Source organism: Silene latifolia, unplaced genomic scaffold (genome assembly GCF_048544455.1).
Source record: "Silene latifolia isolate original U9 population unplaced genomic scaffold, ASM4854445v1 scaffold_149, whole genome shotgun sequence".
Lineage (NCBI taxonomy): Eukaryota > Viridiplantae > Streptophyta > Magnoliopsida > Caryophyllales > Caryophyllaceae > Silene > Silene latifolia.
In genome coordinates, this window is record NW_027413137.1 from 386,272 (window position 1) to 388,341 (window position 2,070).

At 41.3% G+C, this 2,070-nt stretch overlaps 1 long non-coding RNA gene across 1 annotated transcript; it reads left to right on the top strand.

The window, feature by feature from the left end:
• Positions 1-304: 304 nt before the first annotated feature.
• LOC141637822 (uncharacterized) lies at positions 305-835 on the top strand. The gene is made up of 2 exons (XR_012541915.1): positions 305-392; positions 579-835. It is a non-coding gene; the product is annotated as an uncharacterized LOC141637822 (long non-coding RNA).
• Positions 836-2,070: the final 1,235 nt, after the last annotated feature.

Genomic DNA, 2,070 nt, shown 5'->3' on the forward strand with positions numbered 1-2,070 from the left:
CCTTTTAACCTAAGAATCACTCTTCATCTGGTAATATCTTCCTTATCGCTCTACAAAATATACTTCGCCAAGTAACAACAACTTATCACTTTAAGTCCACTGACTTGAGCGTCGGAGTGAGTACGCTCGGCCAAAGCCGAGCCCTCAGTTTGTTCATTGTTTCAGGAGACCGAAAGGAGGATTCAACCAAGGACGTCATTCTACAAGCCACGAGTTATCAGTTTCTCCTTCCTTTAGCTTTCTTGGTACATTTTAATCTCATCCATTACATGATCATATATTCTGTAATTTGACATGTAGAAAACGAGGCCTACTCAACCTATTGTTCGAGAGCAGGCAGCGTTTGCCTCAACTCCTCACCTACTTGCTAACTTGCTTGTCATTCTGAACAGGTCAGTTATTAGACAATCAAACTACTATACATATTAGATGGGGTTCTGTTTTGGTTTTTAATGGATGTTGAAATGACGATGAGCGTGTTATTGAGTAATATTGACTCTTGAAATCTGGTGTGCCGAAATACATAACGATTAGTGTATTTCTATTGTTTGCTGATCTTTGTTAGTATTATGTTCCAGTAATGATGACTCTTCCACCCGATAAAAGGAGAAGAGATGGGAGTTGTTGAAGGAAATGAGGAAGAGAAGGAGAAAGAAAATGATAAGAAGACTGAGGAAGAGAAGGAGAAAGAAAATGAGAACGAGAATGAGGATGAGAAGATGAATATCCGGTGTTTCTAATTTGTTATAACGTACTCGTACTATTTACATCTTATCATTCGTGGCAATATCTTGTCAAACAATTACAGAGTGTTTCTATATTGGTTGTTATGTTCTATCCAAGTGTCTCACTATGTATTTGCCTTATACGGAGTATGAAGTAAAACGGATACGTATAATTACTTATTACTATATTTTGAGAATGGACAGTGGTACATTGATCGATAGTGTTCCGGGTGTAATTCCAGAGCAGATATTTGTTACCACTCGTAGCTCGCAGAATGATGTCCTTGCTTGAATCCTCCTTACGGTCTCCTGAAACGATGAACAAACTGAGGGCTTGGCTTTGGCCGAGCGTACTCACTCCGACGCTCAAGTCAGTTAACTTAGAGAGGTAAGTTGTTGTTACTTGGCTAAGAGTATAGTGTAGAGAGATAAGGAAGATATTACCAGATGAATAGTGGTTATTAGGTTAATTTCTGGATCCTTTCCTCAATGAAGGTTGAGGAGTATTTATAGGCTTTCACCTTTTGTCACGTAGTGGCCAAGTGGCCAAGTGGTAGCAGGTGGAAAGACCGTTCTACCCTCGGCCGATGGACCTATGGCAGGCTGGCCGAGGGGTCTTGGATATGAGTACGCGGATATGTGCCCCGGCTGGCTGGTTGCCATGCCGAGACCCAGGTGACAGGCCGATAGGATGCGTCGGCTAGACTGTCTAAGTCTTTGACTTTGCTGTGGATACCTTTGACCTTGCTCAATATGTTGACTTGGTCAGCGGTGCAGAATATGCCCCATCAGATAGAATTAAGGAATGATAGTTCACGTCTCGGTTATGTGAAATAATATAACGCCTCACTCTAAAAGGTGGGATAAGAAGATTTTTTTTTTTTTTTTTTTGACAGTAAGAGAAGAAGCAATTACATAATGTTAGAGCATACTAAGCTCTTAATACATTCGTAATTTAACTTCACAATGGATCTAACAACTAACACTAAAGAGAGATAATGTCGGATAGAAAAAGCAGGTTGGTGGAGTACGAAATAGAAGTTGCCGTCATCGTTGTCAACATCTTGCACACAGCTAGCATCTTCGGAATGCCATCGACACATGTGAGTTGAGGAGAGGCAAGGACTAGGTGTACTTACGCCACAAGAGCGTAGAAAGGAAAGGTGGATTATAGACCATTGCAACGGCCTACATCCGATGGAGAATGAACTCCTACACCTTGGTGATGGAACTCTACAGTCACACATCCGACGACGAACCAAAACATACAGAGAGTACAAAGACCATATCAAAAGACGCCCGGCAACCAATCTTCTGTCCATAATTGCTACAAAGCAAAGTCTTG